This window comes from Pleurodeles waltl, chromosome 7, assembly GCF_031143425.1.
Source record: "Pleurodeles waltl isolate 20211129_DDA chromosome 7, aPleWal1.hap1.20221129, whole genome shotgun sequence".
In the NCBI taxonomy this organism is placed as follows: Eukaryota; Metazoa; Chordata; class Amphibia; order Caudata; family Salamandridae; genus Pleurodeles; species Pleurodeles waltl.
In genome coordinates this window covers 1,395,266,639-1,395,287,098 of record NC_090446.1, presented here as the reverse complement: position 1 = coordinate 1,395,287,098, position 20,460 = coordinate 1,395,266,639, and the positions used below count along the sequence as shown (strand labels likewise).

General features: G+C 50.9%; 1 protein-coding gene across 2 annotated transcripts in view; it reads right to left on the bottom strand.

Annotated features, from left to right (window-relative positions):
- The window catches only part of SYT3 (synaptotagmin 3), a 481,632-nt gene extending 465,068 nt beyond the window's left edge, over positions 1 to 16,564 (bottom strand). Inside the window, exon 1 of one of the 2 annotated variants that reach the window (XM_069200996.1) lies at positions 16,021 to 16,564. The gene's annotated coding sequence lies outside the window, so the exon portion shown is untranslated. The remainder of the gene's footprint in view (positions 1 to 16,020) is intronic. The other variant, XM_069200995.1, reaches the window with a different exon arrangement.
- Between the last annotated feature and the right edge of the window lie 3,896 nt (positions 16,565 to 20,460).

Genomic DNA, 20,460 nt, shown 5'->3' with positions numbered 1-20,460 from the left:
AATCCTACGGCACAATTTTTCTTTTCCATTGCAAACATGTAAAATCTCACTGCACAAAATTACAATCCTACAGTAGAGAGAGACTTTTACTCCCTGACCATGGTTTTACCAGGGTTTACAGTGTTACTGCACTGAATTACAACCCTACGGCACGGATTTACAGCGCTTCCTCAAAGGCTTCCACTTCCTGACATGGATTTACCTGCATTTACAGTGTTACAACATAGAAATACAATCTTACAGCACAGAGTTACAGCGCTGCTTCAGAGACTTTTACACCCTGTCCATGGTTTTACCTGGATTTACAGTGTTACTGCAGTGAATTACAACCCTGCGGCACGGATTTATAACAATACTACAAAGATGTACCCTCATGCAGCACAGATTTACAGGAATGCTTCAAAGACGTTCACTTTCCTGTACATAGGTTGACCCGGGTTCCAGTGTTACAGCGTAGCGCTACAACCCTACCGCACGGAGTCACAGCGCCGCATCAAAGACGTATACTTCCTGTTCATGGATTCACAGTGTTCCAGTATAGAATTACTATCTTCCCGCACACATCTCCAGTGCTTCTTCAAAGACCTACACTCCCTGCACATGGATTACCTGGATTTACAGCGTTGCTGTATAGATTTACAATACTACGGCGCAGATTTACAATGCTACAAGGATGTACCACCCTGCAGCATTGCTACTCATGATAACAATTGCTGTGCATTGGATTTCCAATTGTGCTGAGAATTTTACAGTCACCACATAAATTGCCAGTGCTGCTGCACAGATTTGGAAGCCTGGTGCACGGTTGGAAGCCGGGCTGCACAGGTTAGAAGTGTCAATGCACAGAATTCTGGGTGCAGGGCTGACAGTAGCAGTAATAATCCTGGCAGGAATGGAAGTGATTTGTTTCTTCGACCTGGAGAAATCCCTTCACATATGAAATAGATGGAGTTTGCCAACTCCACCACAGCTCTCCCAACTGCACATTTACTGCAATCTTTTTCTGGGATTGAATTAATACACTTCAATGGAGCGAAAAATGCATAGGGAAAGTTGGGTAAAGCTCACAAAGTTACAAATATATGTTCTCCTTAATTTACAAATCCAGATGCTACATATGTGCATCTATTCCATGGAACTAATGGCGAAACGTATGAAACCATTAAAAAAAAAAATGTAATGCAGCATTGATTCCTTTTAGGAAAATGGGCTGCATTAAATAAAAATAAAAAAAAGACATTTGATTAATTTAAAAAACAAAACAAAATACAGACATGATGGTCTGCTGACCGATGCAGGCCACCATTTCTGTGAGGGTCACCAATTGTAGTGAGTAAAAAAAAATTGACACTCATTATTATTCAGGAGGTAGTTTGGGATAGTGAGTCACAAATTGATACTTATTAATATCCATTAGGTAGTTCGGAATTTTACGAACCAGACTATTAATTGCAAACAATATTTTGAAAACAGTTATTCATACATCTGCACACCCAGATTCTCAGAATCAGAATCTACCATATGTGACCACGATAGCCATTTTAGCACACTTAAATGAAACTACAGAAGGAAAAATATGTTGTAACTCATACCATTAATTTCTTAAGATTTCAAGTTTACCGCTTTGTAAATAAATCTATTCAGCCATGAGGTTACCACCCTATACCAGTGTCTTTATTTCTCAGGGGTTCGGCCGATTCAAGGCATTTTGATAGCGGTACATTAATTATAATGTAATATTTGGGGCAGCCATTCACACGAGCTCTCATCAGCTAATGCAATTTCACAATGCCCACTTCATCCCATGACTTAGGACCTCAGTTTCAGTTTGGGCAGCAGATTTTCATTGGCTATGGCAGTGGTTTTCAAATCAAGGCAAGAGAAATGTCTATAGCAATATAGTTGTATTTACCAGGTGAGAAGATTCTTAGCAAATACGATGTGCAGTGGAAGCCCCACCATTTTCTGGCTCTGCTGATGGGATGTCCACCAGCAAATGTGGGCACTGCAAATGTTTCCCTGGAGCTGAGGGGATCTGCTTAGTGCCCACCTATCCAGCCTCCTAACATGTTGAGAGGAGTTTCCACGCATGCTAGAGACACTAAACTTAATTTGAAATCCACATCTACCACCATTTTCATTGGAGGCTTCCATGGTGGAAAGTCAGCGAGATATGGAGGTGGGTCACTCGCTCTAGAGTGGACGGCAGATTTTCTGCCACTTTTTGGAAGTTACCATCCTAAATGGTGGAACCAAAATAATTTGCTCTGGTGCAATATGCACCACCCACCAAAGTAACGATTGGCAGGCTAAAACACTAGAGATGCAGATGGGAACTCAACAGGTTTTCATTATCGCCCTCCTCTATAACAGGCTCTTTGATAGCTTACTTGTCAAGAGATCAAGAAGAGACGGGTTCTCCAAAGGTTGGTATATACTGGTCAATATTTAAATATATAGATTTCTTATACAGTTTCAGAAACAGTAATTAACAGATACGTATTTAATTATGTTAGACTTTCTATCAAACAACTCAACTGGTAATATATTCAGCTCAGTGTGTATCAAAAATGGCACCCGCTTTTATATTGACATTTGGAACCCCTAATTCTCCATAATTCTGAAGTGCTTGCCTAGCACTCTAAGGGGGTCTTCTGGGAACCGCCAGAAGACCGTACCGCGGTCAAAAGACCGCGGCGGTCATTCTGACTTTCCTGCTGGGCTGGCGGGCGACCGCCAAAAGGCCGCCCGCCCGCCCAGCGGGAAAGCACCAGCAATGAGGATGCCGGCTCCGAATGGAGCCGGCGGAGTTGCTGGTGTGCGACGGGTGCAGTTGCACCCGTCGCGATTTTCAGTGTCTGCCAAGCAGACACTGAAAATCTCAATGGGGCCCTCTTAGGGGGCCCCTGCACTGCCCATGCCAGTGGCATGGGCACTGCAGGGGCCCCCAGGGGCCCCACGACACCCGTTCCCGCCATCCTGTTTCTGGCGGTGAAAACCGCCAGAAACAGGATGGCGGGAAGGGGGTCGGAATCCCCATGGCGGCGCTGCTTGCAGCGCCGCCGTGGAGGATTCCCTGGGGCAGCGGGAAACCAGCGGGAAACCGGCGGGAAACCGCCGGTTTCCCTTTTCTGACCGCGGCCTTTCCGCCGCGGTCAGAATTGCCCCAGAAGCACCGCCAGCCTGTTGGCGGTGCTTCCGCGGCACTCTGCCCTGGCGGTTTTCACCGCCAGGGTCAGAATGACCGCCTAAATATTTTATTTGTCTGCTCTCAAGTGTAATGCAACATACAAGTGGATGTACATGGCATCATCTAAATGTAAGCAATTGTATATTTGATGTTCTTGCCTCAAATGGTGGCTAAATGATCAAAATTGAATAAAGTCCTCCCAACCATAGAATCTAAGAATATTACAAATTACTAAGGAGTTTCATGGCGATAGAGAGGCGTGGGCCTGTAGGTCAAGTACCTTTATGGAACTTGACATATCTTTTTCTTGCACAGTTGGGGGAATTTTGTTTCTGCCTGGATTCTTGTGTTTTGTTTGACCTCTTGAGCCAGTCCTAGCCTTTTGTCCAAAATCATTTTGTAGGTTGGGATGATTAAGCCCAGATTGTCAGTATTTACACTCATGTGAGTTGTTATTTTCTCTAGCGTCAAAAAAACCTCCTAGGTATAGAAATTGGCAATTTTTACTCACAACAAGACTGGTTTATTCATATTCTAATAATAGAGTCTTACCTGAGATATCATGCTATTTATTGTGATCTTATTATGTGTTCTTGGAACATTTATATCTGTCTTTTCAATAGTTTTCGGAATGTGGCATTCTATGAATGGGTGTTTTTGATTTGGTTCTTAGACTGTATAGTATACTCATGCCATTCAAAAGTGAATAAATATATTTTCAAATAGTAATTAGCCTGCCACAAGTAAACTAGTGTTGGGTATAGTAAATAAAGGTTATAGTGGATTTATGGTGGACTGGAGGAATATGTACATGTTAAAGCCATATTAATGGCCGCACCTCCAGCACCCGTTTCTGTGGCAGCAGCACAGATGGGAGGAGGGAGTCATTATCCTACAGGGATTTGTAGGTCCGGCTTGAAAGTGCAACTTTCAACTGACCTTTTAACAGACAACAATATTATTCTACAGTTCTTCGCTTCCGCTGAAATACATATTAATTCCCATGTTATTTACATGTAATGCTTCACATTACCATACAAGATTCCTTCTAAGCCAGCTAATGGCATTGTTAATGCATGTTTTAGTGGATGGAGAGCGCTCATTAGGCAAAGCTCTGTTTTGGTGTGGGACACCGAGCATCCTTGCAGCACTTGCAGCCTGTGAGTTCAGGGAGGGACTCTAAGGGTGGCCAAGATCACACCAACCACTGTTCACCACCATCTGTTTGTAACCCCCCTGAGCTCATTATAGAAGACACACATAACTAAGATTGGGTGACCCACTCTACCCCATACTCGTGTACTCCTTCCTACCCACAGGCAGTACAGACCAAGGAGATGCACACAGAGCCCAAACCGCCTAGGAGGGAGAAGGCAATCCTGCCTCATCCCTGACACCCTTTGTGCTTCTCACAATCTGGTTCCTCTATAGAAGCGCCCGCGCCTTCCACCGCCCACGTGCAGCAGAGACAGAGGGAAAAACGTGGGAGAAGAATGTAACTCAGGAGAAAGAGAGACCACTCCTGAGAGAAAAGAAAGCAGGGCCCAGAGGAGCCTATTGTGACAAGGAACCTGCAGGGCAGTGTTACTGACCCCGCAGAGCTACGCGCGGGCCCAAGGGCGGCCGCGGCCCTTGCCCACCTGAGTCCAATGGGCCACACTGGACATCCGTGACCTGCTCAGCACCTAAGCAGCCGTGCTGGGTCAGCGTGCTACACAGAGTACCGCAGCGTAGTACTCTAAACAGATGGGCATAGTCAGTGCACTACCAACAGTACTGTAGCATATTACTCCAAGTGGCTGTGCTTGGTCAGCACGCTACACATAGTACTTACTGCACCATATTACTCTAAGCAGCTGGCATGGGTCAGCAGGCTGCATATAGTATTGTAATGTATTACTGTAAGCAGCTGGGCTGGGTCAGCATGCTACTCATAGTACTGCAGCGTATTACTCTAAGCAGATGGGACACCATTCTGAATGTTTTATGACTTTTACACTTAGGTGTTTTTGATGTGATTGAACATAAATATAAATCATTTTCATATAATTACTTCAGGCTGAGTGTGATGGGCCTTTTTCGGTCATCCGAGAGGTCATGATTATTAGGTATTTCTTGTTACTTCATTGAATATACAATTATTGTTGGACAAGAAGCAATGTGTTTTTATTTATATAACACATAGTACTGCAGCGTATTACTCTAAGCAGCTGGGCTGGGTCAGTACGCTGTACATAGTATTGCAGAATATTACTCTAGGCAGCTGGGCCAGGTCAGCACGATACACATAGTACTGTATCATGTTACTCTAAGCAGCTGCGCTGGCTCAGCACGCTACACACAGTACTGCAGCCTATTACTCTAAGCAGCTCAACTGCATCGGAACGTTACGCACAATACTGCAGCATGTTACACATCACCCCAGATGTCATGCTAAGCAGCCCAGGGGTATCGGTATGTCATGCAAAGTAATGCGGCATAGTACACGTCACTCCAGATGTCATGCTAAGCAAGTAGGATGTATTAGTAGTTTATGCACAGTAATGCAGCATAGTACACATCACTCCAGATGTCACACTAAGCAGCCCAGGTGTATTGGTATGTTACGCACAGTACTGCAGCATAGTACACATCACTCCAGATGTCACACTAAGCAGCCCAGGTGTATTGGTATGTTACGCACAGTACTGCAGCATAGTACATATCACTCTAGATGTCATGCTAAGCAGCCCAGCTGTATCAGTATGTCATGCACAGTACTGCAGCATAGAACACATCACCCCAGATGTCATGCTAAGCAAGTAGGATGTATCAGTAGTTTATGCACAGTAATGCAGCATAGTACACATCACTCCAGATGTCACACTAAGCAGCCCAGGTGTATCAGTATGTCATGCACAGTACTGAAGCATAGTACACATCACTCCAGATGTCACACTAAGCAGCCCAGGTGCATCGGTATGTCATGCACAGTACTGCGGCATGTTACACGTCACTCCAGATGTCATGTTAAGCAAGTAGGATGTATCAGTAGTTTATGCACAGTAATGCAGCATAGTACACATCACTCCAGATGTCATGCTAAGCAGCCCCGGTGTATTGGTATGTTACGCACAGTACTGCAGCATAGTACACGTCACCCCAGATGTCATAATAAGCAAGTAGGATGCGTCAGTACTTTATGCACAGCATTGCAGCATGATACACATCACTCCAGATGGCACACTAAGCAGCTGGGATGTATCAACATCCTACTCACAGTACTTCACCATATCTCACAACGGCCCTGACCTCGTTATCATGGTAGGCAGGACCTGTGCAACTTCCATCGCACTCAGCATAGGGCGAAGCATTTATACCACTGGGTTGTGAGATCTAGTGCAGGCCGGAGTGCCACAGCCAGCAGAATTATGAACTAACAAAGTCCGAAACAACAGCAGCGGCAGAACAGACTACACGACAGTGGCCAGGAGGACACGCTGCAGGACACGGAGCAGTAGCACCTTACAGGACCACGGTCTGCAGCACGGTACACAAACACATTACAGGCCCATACACAGTCACACTACAGGACCCCGATCTGCAGCACACTACCGGGCCACTGTCAACAACACAATTCAGCAGTACATTCAGCAGCACACACTACAGAGCCATGGACAGGGTCGGTGAAGAGGACCATGGTTAGCAGCACAGAACAGGATCGGGGTCAGCAGTGCACACTACAGGACCCTGATCCGAAGCACGCTGCAGGTCTAGGGTCAGCGGCACACACCAGAGGCCACGGACAGAGTCACTCACCAGGAGCACAGTCAGTAGGACAAAACAAGGCCGGCTCAGCAGCTGAATACAGTACCTTGGTCATCACAGTGCTTAAGTTGTGCTTGTTGAAACCGGTGCTAAGTACCAGCACTTATTTTTGAGGGCCGGCGCTTATTGTTCTGCCTCAAGCATTTACAGCGAGCAAAAGACACATTTGGGAAAGACAGAAGAAACACGAAAAAGCTTCACAATGGGGGAAAGCAGAAAGCTGCAAGAGTGAGCTAAAGAGTCAGGGAGGGGCTTTAAATGAATTGAAGAGGCCCGAGAAGGCTTCAGGATTACGCTGCCTCAGTATTCCGTGTTAGCACATTTAATTGCAGCAGCCGCATGTTTAAGAGGAGGGCTTTGAGCACCGGCACGTTTTTATTTACAAATTAAGCACTAGGTCAGCAGCGCATACTACAGGATTCTGATCTGAAGCGCGTTTCAGGTCTAGGATAATTACAATCTAATGGGGTTACACAGTAAACTTCATGGCCGGGGTAGCATATGATACGTACAGGGTAAGGCCCTGTCGGAGACACTATAGGCCACGGAGAGCGTCACTCCCCAGGAGCACAGTCAGCAGCACAATACAGGTCCATAGTCAGCAGCACACATTACAGGATCCCGATCTGAAGCACGCTGCAGGTCTAGGGTCAGCAGCACACAATAGAGCCACGGACAGCGTCACTCATCAGGCCCACAGTACAGGCCCGCGGTGATTACAGGACCATGGTCAGCAGCAAACTACAAGGCCGCGGTCAGAAGCTATATAGAGAACCGCAGTCCGAGGCTGAATACAGGACCATGGTCAGCATCCTTCAATACAGGATCCTGATCTGCAGCACACTGCATGGCCATGGTCAGCACAACAAGACACGTAGGCACATCTGGATCACCGTCAGCTGCACACTCCAGGCCGCGAAAAGAGTCGCTCTTCAGGACCATAATCAGCAGCACAGCGCGGGTCAGAGGCTCAATAAATGACCATGGACAGCGACACAATAGAGGCACGAGGTCAGAAGTACACAATGTGCAGCGTGATGTGCAGTACCTTGATGTGCAGCACACTACAGGACTACGGTCAGCTGGACAATACGGGCCCACTGTCAGCAGGTCAATAATTGACCCTGGTTAGCGGCCTCACTACAACAGCTCAATGAAGGCCCAGAGTCAATGGCTGAATACAGGATCACAGTCAGCAGCATAGATGACAGCATGCTGAGCTGCAGCGCACTACAGGACCAGGGTCAGCGGCACAATACAGGACCATGGCCAGTGGCACAATACAGGACCAGGGTCAGCGGCACAATACAGGACCACGGTCAGCGGCACAATACAGGACCACGGTCAGCGGCACACAGCACAGGATCTTGAAAGGCAGTGCACTACAGGACCATGGCCAGCGGCACAGTACAGGTCCACGGTCAGCGGCAAAGTACAGGACCATGGCCAGTGGCACAATACAGGACCACGGTCAGCGGCAAAGCACAGGACCATGGCCAGTGGCACAGTACAGGACCACGGTCAGCGGCACAATACAGGACCATGGCCAGCGGCACAGTACAGGTCCACGGTCAGCAGCACACACTACAACAGTGGTCTCCAAACTTCTTTATGCCGCGCCCCCTAGTTGAAAAATAAAAGTCATTGGGCCTCCCTCAGAATTTTTCCCGATTATTTTATAAAGATGGCAATGTTTAAATATGTCTAGACATATTTAAACATTGTAGTTAAGTAATGTTACCTTTTTATTAGTGCAGTAACATGTTTCTGCTTAAAACAAAACAATGTTATCTTTGTAATGCTTCTTTTGGCCAGAGCCTGGCGCCCCACCTGGGATCACTTGTGGCCCCCCTAGGGGGCCCACCCCCCAGTTTGAAGACCCCTGCACTACAAGATCCTGATTGGCAGCACACTACAGGACCCATGTCAGCAGCACACACCACAGGACCACTGTCAGCTGGTCAGCAGCACACACTACAGGTCCACGGTCAGCAGCAGACACTACAGGACCATGGTCAGCATCACACACTACAGGTTCACGGTCAGCAGCACACTACAGGACCACGGTCAGCAGCACACACTACAGGACCCTGGTTGGCAGCACACTACAGGACCCTGGTTGGCAGCACACTACAGGACCACGGTCAGCAACACACACTACAGGAACCTGATTGGCAGCGCACTACAGGACCCCTGTCAGCAGCACACACTACAGGATCCTGATCAGCAGCACACTACAGGATCCTGATCGGCAGCACACTACAGGACCACGGTCAGCAGCACACACTACAGGTCTACGGTACGCAGCACACACTACAGGTTCACGGTCAGCAGCACACTACAGGACCACGGTCAGCACCACACACTACGGGATCCTGATCGGCAGCACACTACAGGACCCCTGTCAGCAGCACACTGCAGGACCCTGATTGGCAGCGCACTACAGGACCCCTGTCAGCAGCACACTACAGGTCCACGTTTAGCAGCACACACTACAGGACCCTGGTTGGCAGCACACTACAGGACCACGGTCAGCAGCACACACTACAGGTCCACGGTAATCAGCACACACTACAGGATCCTGATCGGCAGCACACTACAGGACCACGGTCAGCAGCACAAACTACAGGTCCACGGTCAGCAGCACACACTACAGGATCCTGATCGGCAGCACACTACAGGACCACGGTGAGCAGCGCACTACAGGACCACGGTCAGCAGCACACACTACAGGATCCTGATCGGCAGCACACTACAGGGCCACGGTCAGAAGCACACACTACAGGATCCTGATCGGCAGCACACTACAGGACCACGGTCAGCAGCGCACTACAGGACCACGTTCAGCACCATACACTACAGGATCCTGATCGTCAGCACACTACAGGACCACGGTCAGCAGCACACACTACAGGACCCTGGTTGGCAGCACACTACAGGACCCTGGTTGGCAGCACACTACAGGACCACGGTCAGCAACACACACTACAGGAACCTGATTGGCAGCGCACTACAGGACCCCTGTCAGCAGCACACACTACAGGATCCTGATCAGCAGCACACTACAGGATCCTGATCGGCAGCACACTACAGGACCACGGTCAGCAGCACACACTACAGGTCTACGGTACGCAGCACACACTACAGGTTCACGGTCAGCAGCACACTACAGGACCACGGTCAGCACCACACACTACGGGATCCTGATCGGCAGCACACTACAGGACCCCTGTCAGCAGCACACTGCAGGACCCTGATTGGCAGCGCACTACAGGACCCCTGTCAGCAGCACACTACAGGTCCACGTTTAGCAGCACACACTACAGGACCCTGGTTGGCAGCACACTACAGGACCACGGTCAGCAGCACAAACTACAGGTCCACGGTCAGCAGCACACACTACAGGATCCTGATCGGCAGCACACTACAGGACCACGGTCAGCAGCGCACTACAGGACCACGGTCAGCAGCACACACTACAGGATCCTGATCGGCAGCACACTACAGGACCACGGTCAGCAGCGCACTACAGGTCCACGTTTAGCAGCACACACTACAGGACCCTGGTTGGCAGCACACTACAGGACCACGGTCAGCAGCACACACTACAGGTCCACGGTAAGAAGCACACACTACAGGATCCTGATCGGCAGCACACTACAGGACCACGGTCAGCAGCACAAACTACAGGTCCACGGTAAGCAGCACACACTACAGGATCCTGATCGGCAGCACACTACAGGACCACGGTCAGCAGCGCACTACAGGACCACGATCAGCAGCACACACTACAGGATCCTGATCGGCAGCACACTACAGGACCACGGTGAGCAGCACACTACAGGATCACGGTGAGCAGCACACACTACAGGACCCTGGTTGGCAGCACACTACAGGACCACGGTCAGCAGCACACACTGCAGGTCCACGGTAAGCAGCACACACTACAGGATCCTGATCGGCAGCACACTACAGAACCACGGTCAGCAGCACACTACAGGACCACGGTCAGCAGCACACACTACAGGATCACGGTCAGCAGCACACACTACAGGACCCTGGTTGGCAGCACACTACAGGACCATGGTCAGCACCACACATTACAGGATCCTAATCGGCAGCACACTACAGGACCACGGTCAGCGGCACAAAAACGCAGGCACTGCAGGGCCATGGTGAGCAGAACATGTTGTAGATTAAAAGACAACAGACCAGGAAGTAGACATAACAGGACTGAGGTCAGTAGCAGGGCACAGCACAAGCCCATGAATGAACTAATTAATGAATGAATAAACTGGACTAGCCCACCTCTGCAAGGAGAATTGCCTTATGAATGAGTGCATCCACAGAGGATTCAGAGAAATGTGTTTTTTCTCTGAAGGAGTGTTGGGTCTTGGTGATGGTGCGCTTGGAAAGCTTGCTCCATTCCCAGGTCACTGGGGAATAGTTTTGATCAACATTTTTAACTAAGATCGACGAGGCGCACTGAAGATTGTGGTGAGCAGTACACAATACAGGCCCATACTCATCAGCAACACAGCAGCGTCATGCTCATCAGCCACAGAACAGACTCATGTTCATCACAACAGTACTGCTCCATCCTCATCATCACGCAGCAGGGGTCCATGCTCACCATCACGGAGTACAGGTTCATAGTCATCATTAATCACATTACAGGCCCATGCTTATCAGTCACAGTACAGGCCCGTGGCCACTAGTACATACATACATTACATTACATACATTAGCGCCTTGAGACCCGCACGGGTGAGTAGCGCGCTCTATAAATGTTAATGATTTGATTTGATTTGATACTAGACCTATGACCAACAGCAGATCCCACTGCAGAACCAGGACAGCAGCACACTACAGAACCCCAGGATCACCAGCAGAACACAGTACACACAATGCAGCACTGGACTGTAGTCACCAGCACACTCTACATGGCCATGCCAAGGGTACACGGTATCGCACTTTGGTCAGCAACACCGACTACAGGACTGCGGTCTGCCGCAATACTGTAGGAGTCTGTCCAAAAGCAGGACACGTTATAACACCAATGTCATCAACACACACAACTGAACCACGGTCAACGGTAGGACACAATAGGACTGTGTCAGCACCACACAATGTCAAGCCACAGTCAATAGCAGAGCACACTATAGGATATCAGCTGTAGGATACAGTATAGAGCCACGGGCAGCAGCCAAACAAGGTTACAGAACCGTTGTCAGAGGCACACACTACACAACTAGCGCCAGTGGTAGGACACCGTGTGGGACTGTGGTCAGCAACCAAATACAGTAGAGGATCATGGGTAGCAGCAAGGCTCTCTATAGGACCATTGTCACTGGCACTCGCTATAGGACCGTGAGCAACGATAGGACCCTCTATAGGACAATCGTCAGCCGCACACACTATTGGACTGTTGCAAAGAGGCACACACTAGGACTGTTCTCGGCAGATGGGTGTAGTATAGGGCATTGGCAATAGTAGGAGACACTATAAAGCCTTGGGCAACAGAAGGACTCGCAATGAGACTGCTGTGAGACGCAGGGGACAGCATGGAAGAGTGGTCAGCGGAAGGATGCCCTGCGGGGCCACAGTGAGCAGTCGGACACCTTACAGCACCATTGTCCTCTACATGGTACTTGGCTGTGGGACGGGCTAAGATAGCTGGCAGCCAGTGAGGTCCCAGTGCTTCAAGCACAAAGCAGCTTGGAGTGGAGGGAACCATTCCTGTGCCATCCTTGCACAGGACAGTTGTCATGGAGGTGGAGGCCAAGATTGAGTGGAGGCTGGTAATGATGGGAGGGGCCTGTGTTGGAGGTGTCGGTATCAGATAGGAGGAGGCTGGTGATGAGAGGGAGGCTGGTGGTAGGGAGTGGTCTGGTGATGGGAGGAGGCTGGTAATGGAGGTAGGGTGGTGATGGAGATGGAAGCCTTGATTGAAGTGGAGGCTGGTAGGGAGAAGGAGCTGACGATGGAGAAAGAGGTAGATGGTGTTGGAGGAGGTTGGTGATGGCAGGAGGCTGGTGATAGGGAGTGGTCTGGTGATGGAGGAAGAAGCTGGTGCTGGAGAAGGAGAATGGTGAAGGGAGGAGGCTGGTGATGGTAGGAGGCTGCTGATGGAGGAAGAGGCTGCTGATAGGGTGTGGTCTGGTGCTGAAGGAGGTGGCTGGTGATGGGAGGAGCCTGGGGATGGGAGGAGGCTGGTGGCGGGAGGAAGCTGGGGATGGGAGGAGGCTGGAGATGGAGGAAGAAGTTGGTGTTGGATGAGTAGACTGGTGACGGGAGGAGGCTGGTGATGGAGGTGACCAAGTAATGAGGTGACCGGGTGAAGGAAGAGGAGGCTTGTAATATGGAGTGGCTTGGTGATGGAGGAGGAGACTGGTGACGGGAGGAGGCTTCTGATAGGGAGTAGATTGGTTATAGACAAGGGGTCCGCAAACCCCCTCCTGCAGTGTGTGCTACATGGACCCTGTGAGTAATCCTCACTTTTCAAAACCAGGAATGGCTATATTCCTGCACTTTTAGCTGTGCACACGAAATGGGAGTGTAAGCCACACCCCTTCACACAGGAAAGGCCCTCCTCGTGGTTTGTGAGCCACAGTGCTTCATACATGAAGAGACCTTCCCGTGCACCGAGATAGCAGGCATGGGGAGGGTGTGTGAGGCATGCTTCTCCATCTCCGCTCCAGGAAGAGCTCTCCTGCAGCACTGAGAGCTGTGTACAGGAGGCAGCTATGTGAGCCACGCCGCTTCACACCGGGAACTATCCTCATGCACGGAGAGCTGTGGAAGCGGCTGCGTGAGCCACGCCGCTTCACACAGGAAGGGTCCTCATGAGATGGGTGTGTGAGCCACAGCGGCTCCTACAGAAAGAGTTCTCCTCGTGCCCTGACAGCCGTGGCCATGAGGCAATTGCCCACTCTGCGCTCGTCTTAAAAAGCCTGTTTAAAGTCACACCTTTTCTTACAGGAAGGGCCCTCAGACTTCAGACAGGAAGGACCATTCTCATGATAACGGCGCGTGAGCCACATCTTTCCTTACAGTGAGGGTCCTCTTCACAAGGTGGGTTTCGCGCGCAAGGGCCCTCCTCACGGGTGGGTGCGCGAGCCACACGGCTCCCTACAGCGGAGACCTCCTCGTGACCTGGGTGCGCGAGCCGCATCTTTTCTAGCAGGAGAGGCCCTCCTCGTGAGGTGGGTGTGCGACAGGGGAAGGGCCGTCCTCGTGCGCTGAAAGCTGCACGCGTGAGGTGGGCGTGTGAGGCTCACTTCTCCACACCAAGGCCCCGCAGGTAGGATCCTACACCGCACAGCCTCCTCTGCCTGTGACATCCATCCTCTTCAATGCTACATCCCCCACTACCCCCGATGAGAGCTTCGGAGCCCTCTCTGTCCACCCGTCTCCACCCAGGACCACCTTATCCCGGAGCATGGAATGTGGTTGACCGGCCTTGTCTCACGGTTCCGTGCGTCCGTGTCGTTGCTTTTGTGTGTGTTGTGCCGAAGGACTGGTATCCAATGGGCACTGCTGCGATGCCCTTCAACCAGGGCAGCCAGTGCTTCTGGCTCGGTGCCTCAGCCTGCTGTGGCACGCCTGGCACACCCCTCTCAGCCCACGTTCACAGATTCAAGAAGCAGAGGTCTGACACCCCCTCTCTCGGTACCCAGACGTTGCTTCCCAGTGGCTTCTGTGGGCCCCGTGCCTATGGAGAAGGCGTACCACAAATAAGTGTGGGTACGCCGAAAGGGCCATCTGAACAACCTAAACAAAGAGGCTGCGTTTGGTTTATGAGCCGGGGACAAATGCTTGAAGAAGGATGAATGTGCCACCCCTATATGTGGTCAGACAATCTAACCCACAGATTATGGGTAAAAGAGGGCCCGGTTGACTCCTTTCCCTAACGATGCACCCGGGGCACTCCAGATTGGGTGCACCGCTGCACCATGTGCAGGTAAGCCTCTCGGGGTTCAAGAGGTGCCACGGGTCATCTCATTTTCTGTGTACAGGTGCGGGGATTCCCTCTCTGTGTAGATTCGCCTCCGCTGCCATGGTACCCATGCGTGCTGGATGAGGGTTCGCCGCTGACCCCATGCCCTTGGGTTCCATGGTACCTCAGATTAAATCGCAGGGAACGGTGTCTCCATCCGAGGTCAGGGCCCTGGGTATATACTCCTGTAACCTTGGGTATCCCGGACACCATGTGCATGGCAAACTACCTGCGCTGGGCGGTGTACACTGAGGGGGGGGCGGTGTAGATGCAGGGTGCAGGCTGGAGGGGTCTACTCTGTGCTAGTCCTGGTATTGCACCTTTGGGTCCACCCTCATTCTGAGTGCAGGGGGGATGCCACCCCAAGCAATCTGTGGTACTTCACCACAGGGTACCCCAGTTCCTGTGTACACAACTGCCCACCCCGTGCAGATTTAGTATTCCGGTATTGCACACTGATGGGGGGGGGCAAATTCTGTAGGCAGGTACCTGGCACTCATCGGGTGCAGAGTAACCATCCCTGGTAGTTCACCAAAAGGGGGTAAACCACAAATAGTGTGATAGTGTGTGCAGCGCTGGTGGCCCGCGCAATGGGGCGGCGCACCGTGGGTGCACCCCAAATTCGGTATATCTTGTGGGAACCCAGATTGTCTGTGGAGGATACAGGCAGCCCCTTAACCGTCATGGTTTTGCATCCTAGGGCTACCCCGGATTCAATCACCGGGTCCGGGGCTCCCATGCTGTGCAGATTCGCCGTCCCTGGCATAGTGCCGCCCGTACCCCCTAATTGAACGAAGACACTGTTGGCACAACATGCATTTTCTGTTCCATTGTTTGCATTCCCGGCGAAGCCCTCGATGTATGACTCGGGCGCCTCCTTAATTACAGCCCTGAACCTCTATCAGAGCCCCGGCGGTAGATCAGCACGAGGGGGCGCAGGGCGCCCCACGCCCCCTTCACGCCAGGCATCCGATGGTGTACCGGGCGTGCTGCTTCGGTCTCGCGATGGCTAGAGGTAGCCTACCTGTCCCGGATTCATCCTTCGGTGCTGCAGGGACGTGCTGCGTGAAGCTGCAGGAGCCGTCCAATGGAATCCGTGCTGCTCGGTGCTGCAGGAGACGTCCTGCAGGAGCTGTTCAGGTCAGTGCTGCAGGAGGCGTCCAACGAGAGCCGTGCTGATTAGCGCTGCAGGAGTCGTACTTCTGAGTGCTGCAGGAGCTGGGAGCCCTGGTGGAGAACCCTGCAGGAGCCCTGCTGCAGGAGACGAGCTGCAGGAGCTGCGCTGCCCGGTGCAACAGAAGCGTGCTATGGCAGCCTTACTGTGGGAGCCCCGGTGCAGGACTCTGCCACAGGATCCGTGCTGCAGGAGTCGAGATGCAGGAGCTGCGGTGCCCGGCGCTGCAGGAGAGTGCAGCTCAGTTCTGCAGCCTCGCCGCTCAGTAATGGCAGCCGGTGCACCGCTCTCGTTCCGTCCCCTGCCTCCCAGATCCGAGCAGTTAGTGGGTCAGACGCTCCTGCGCCTCTGACTCTCCTCCCTGCCTCCTCTTCGGCTCCCTGGCTCTGTGTGTGTTTCTCTATATATCTCTCCTCCCCCTCCTCCCCTCCCCCTTCCCGTCTACCTTCTCTCGCTATCGCCTGCTCACTCCATTCCCCTCACTCCTCCTCTCTTCATTTTGCCTTCCTAATCGCCCTCCGCCTCACTCTCTTCTCCCCCCTTGCACTCAGTTCTTTCTGATATACGCCCCTCTCCAAAGACGCCCTCTCCCAACCCCTCCTCATTTCGACACTCCTTCGTTTCAGCTTTCCTGCGCTCTCCCTTTCTCTTCCTCCCACCCCTTACCTCTATGCTTTTTCCTTTCATTTCCCCATCTCACTTCCCTCTTTGCCGGTCGACTCTTCTTCACTATTATCACTTAAACTATTTAATTCTTCCCTCTATTACCCACTCAATTCTTTCAGATCCCAGCCACTCCCACCTCGCTGACACTCCTCTCCCACTTTCTGCCTCTCTATCCCTTCACTCTCCTGTGCTTTCCATAAATTTTTCTCACCCCTCTTCTCCCTCTTTTTCCTTCACTTGCCCCCTCTCTCCCATAATAATATCATTTATTATTCCCCATTCTTTTGCTCTCATTCTCCATCTTCACTTTCCTCTGACTTTTTCTTCTCACCATGTCTCAATCTATCTCAGCCTCTCATCTTTTATGTTTTGGATCTCTCTTTTTCTCTGTTCGTATGTTCCTCTCTCTCCCTTCAATCTCTCTCTCGCACTCTATCCATCTTTTCCCTCTTGCCTATTTGTTTCTTTTTTCACACACCACCTCTCTTTAGCGTTCTGTCATAATCACGTTTCCATTTCTATCCCTCACCCCTCAGTCTCTCTCCATTCTTGATTCTCCCTTCCATCCCATGGCTTTTTCTCTCTCTCCCACTCTCTCCAGTTTACCTTTCTCATCGTCACTCTCCATTTTGTTTGCCCTCCCTCCCCCCAATCGCTCCCTTTCAGTCTCTGTCCCTCGCACACTTTCTGTTTTTCTCTCTCCATCTCTGTTCCTCAATTTCTTTCTCTCCCTTTCTTTTCTCTCTCTTTTTTCACTCCCTCGTTCTCTGTCACTCTTTCTCGCTTGCGCTTCATTGGCTCCCCTTGCCAGCCCGCACAACCCCCAGTTCTTCCTCACTTCTTGAGTTCCTGGCTTTTTGAGTAATCGTACTAGGCCCCAGGTTTGGCTCGAGTCCCCCCCTGCTCAACGCCTAGATACCCTCCTTTGTGTGCACTCTACAAACATGCACAGCACTTTCACTCTTTTTACCTGTCACTCTCCTTTAGTCCTATGGCCCTCCCGTCTTTCTCACCCTCTTTCACATTCTCTCGCTTGTGCTGGCTCTTTCGCTCTCTCTCCTTCTCACCATCACCCTCTCTGCATCTCTTTCCTCCGTGCACTCTCTCCCCCTTTCTTTCTACCGTCTATATTCTGTTACTCTCTCTCCTTTCTCTCAGCCTCCCTTAATCTCTCATTTCATCTTTCTACTGCACTCTCACGCCCGCTGTTTCTCTCCCTCCCTTCCCCCCCAATCCCTGTTTACCTCTCCATTGATGTCTCTTCTCGCCCTCTATCACACTCACCGTCTCTCCCCAGGTCATTCTCTCTCGATGTCACGCTCCATATCACTCACTTTCTCCATGTCTCTCTTTTTATTCATGCCACGCTTTCTCTCCATGTCACGCTGTCTCCCTACGTCTCACACTCTGTAACTCTGTCTCGCTCGATGTCACTCTGCCCATGTCTCTTTCCACGTCTCACACTCTGTATCTGTCTCGCCCGATGTCACTCTGCCTATGTCTCTTTCCACGTCTCACGCTATGTAACTGCCTCGCTCGATGTCACTCTGCCCATGTCTCTTTCCACGTCTCACGCTATGTAACTGTCTCGCTCGATGTCACTCTGCCCATGTCTCTTTCCACGCCTCACGCTATGTAACTGTCTCGCTCGAAGTCACTCTGCCCATGTCTCTTTCCACGTCTCACGCTATGTAACTGCCTCGCTCGATGTCACTCTGCCCATGTCTCTTTCCACGTCTCACGCTATGTAACTGTCTCGCTCGATGTCACTCTGCCCATGTCTCTTTCCACGCCTCACGCTATGTAACTGTCTCGCTCGAAGTCACTCTGCCCATGTCTCTTTCCACGTCTCACGCTATGTAACCGTCTCGCTCGATGTCACGCTGCCCATGTCTCTTTCCACGTCTCACACTCTGTGTCTCTGTCTCGTTCGATGTCACTCTGCCCATGTCTCTTTCCACGTCTCACACTCTGTGTCTCTGTCTCGTTCGATGTCACTCTGCCCATGTCTCTTTCCACGTCTCACGCTTTGTAACTGTCTCGCTCGAAGTCACTCTGCCCATCTCTCTTTCCACGTCTCACACTCTGTATCTCTGTCTCGCTCGATGTCACTCTGCCTATGTCTCTTTCCACGTCTCACGCTATGTAACTGCCTCGCTCTATGTCACTCTGCCCATGTCTCTTTCCACGTCTCACGCTATGTAACTGCCTCGCTCGATGTCACTCTGCCCATGTCTCTTTCCACGTCTCACGCTATGTAACTGTCTCGCTCGATGTCACGCTGCCCATGTCTCTTTCCACGTCTCACACTCTGTATCTCTGTCTCGTTCGATGTCACTCTGCCCATGTCTCTTTCCACGTCTCACGCTTTGTAACTGTCTCGCTCGAAGTCACTCTGCCCATCTCTCTTTCCACGTCTCACACTCTGTATCTCTGTCTCGCTCGATGTCACTCTGCCCATGTCTCTTTCCACGTCTCACACTCTGTATCTGTCTCGCCCGATGTCACTCTGCCTATGTCTCTTTCCACGTCTCACGCTATGTAACTGCCTCGCTCGATGTCACTCTGCCCATGTCTCTTTCCACGTCTCACACTCTGTAACTGTCTCGCTCGATGCCACTCTGCCCATGTCTCTTTCCACGTCTCACGCTATGTAACTGCCTCGCTCGATGTCACTCTGCCCATGTCTCTTTCCACGTCTCACGCTATGTAACTGTCTCGCTCTCTCCCTTTCTCCCCATCGCTCTCCCCGCCCCCTCCCTCTGCGCCTCTCTGGTGGCTGCCGGCCACGCGGCCCTGGCGTGCATCCCAGAGGAGAGCTCCGAACTGCAGACACGTCTCCGGCCAAGGAGGAGAGGAGTAGATGTGTCCTCGGCAGGCTGACCTTAACTGTCGCCAGCACCCCCTTTCCCTAGATCCCCCAATCTGCCTACCTCAACCCTGTCTCGTTCTCCCCACCCCAACGCCCTGTCCATCAAACGCATCGCCCTCACCCCCAGATTTAATCATTCCCCTTCTATCTCCTTCTCTCCCCAATCAATTTCTTCACCTCACAATTTCTACTCCTGACACAAAATCTCCTTATCTCTCTCTCAGTAGTCCACCTTCATTTCCTCCCGCTCTGTCTCTCTTCCCACTCTTTCTCAGTCTCTCTTCATCGTTCTCTTTCTCCCTGTCAATATCTTTCTTCCCCAGTCTCCTTAAGTGACCTAGGGCCAGATGGATCATTCTTAACAATAGCGATTACCTAAATGCATGTTTTGTGAATCACAATTAAGTAATCGCTATTGGAATGCATGAAACTCCAGGAATTTCATACTGCGATTCGCAAGGGCTCGCAAATGGACCTACCTCATTAATATTCATGAGGTAGGTCACAATTTGCGACCCATTGCGAATGGCTACAATCACAGGGATGGTGGCCTGCTGGGCTCAGCACACCACCATGTCTGTGATTGCTTTTCAATAAAGCATTTTTTTTTTTTTTAAATGCAGCCCGTTTTCTTTAAAGTAAAACGGGATGCATTTAAAAATGAAAAATGAAAAGTTTTTTTTCATTTTTTAAGAGTAGCTCTTGACAAGCGTTTTCACATGCATTCACAAAGGGGAAAGTGCCCCTTGGGG